This window comes from Bison bison, unplaced genomic scaffold, assembly GCF_000754665.1.
Source record: "Bison bison bison isolate TAMUID 2011002044 unplaced genomic scaffold, Bison_UMD1.0 scf7180017864181, whole genome shotgun sequence".
In the NCBI taxonomy this organism is placed as follows: Eukaryota; Metazoa; Chordata; class Mammalia; order Artiodactyla; family Bovidae; genus Bison; species Bison bison.
This window is the reverse complement of record NW_011494753.1, coordinates 720,174-720,755: the sequence shown is the minus strand read 5'-3', so window position 1 is coordinate 720,755 and position 582 is coordinate 720,174.

The following is a 582-nucleotide window of genomic DNA, read 5'->3' as shown; positions in this document are numbered from 1 at the left end:
GACAGGGATCAAGATCATCCCCATGGAAAAGAAATGCAAAAAAGCAAAATGGTTGTCTGGGGAGGCCTTACAAATAGCTGTGAAAAGAAGAGAAATGAAAAGCAAAGGAGAAAAGGAAACTTATAAGCATCTGAATGCAGAGTTCCAAAGAATAGCAAGGAGAGATAAGAAAGCCTTCCACAGCGATCAAAGAAATAGAGGAAAACAACAGAATGGGAAAGACGAGAGATCTCTTCAAGAAAATTAGAGATACCAAGGGAACATTTCATGCAAAGATGGGCTCGATAAAGGACAGAAATGGTATGGACCTAACAGAAGCAGAAGATATTAAGAAGAGGAGGCAAGAATACACAGAAGAACTGTACAAAAAAAGATCTTCACAACCAAGATAATCACGATGGTGTGATCACTGACCTAGAGCGAGACATCCTGGAATGTGAAGTCAAGTGGGCCTTAGAAAGCATCACTACAAACAAAGCTAGTGGAGGTGATGGAATTCCAGTTGAGCTATTTCAAATCCTGAAAGATGATGCTGTGAAAGTGCTGCACTCACTATATCAGCAAATTTGGAAAACTCAGCAG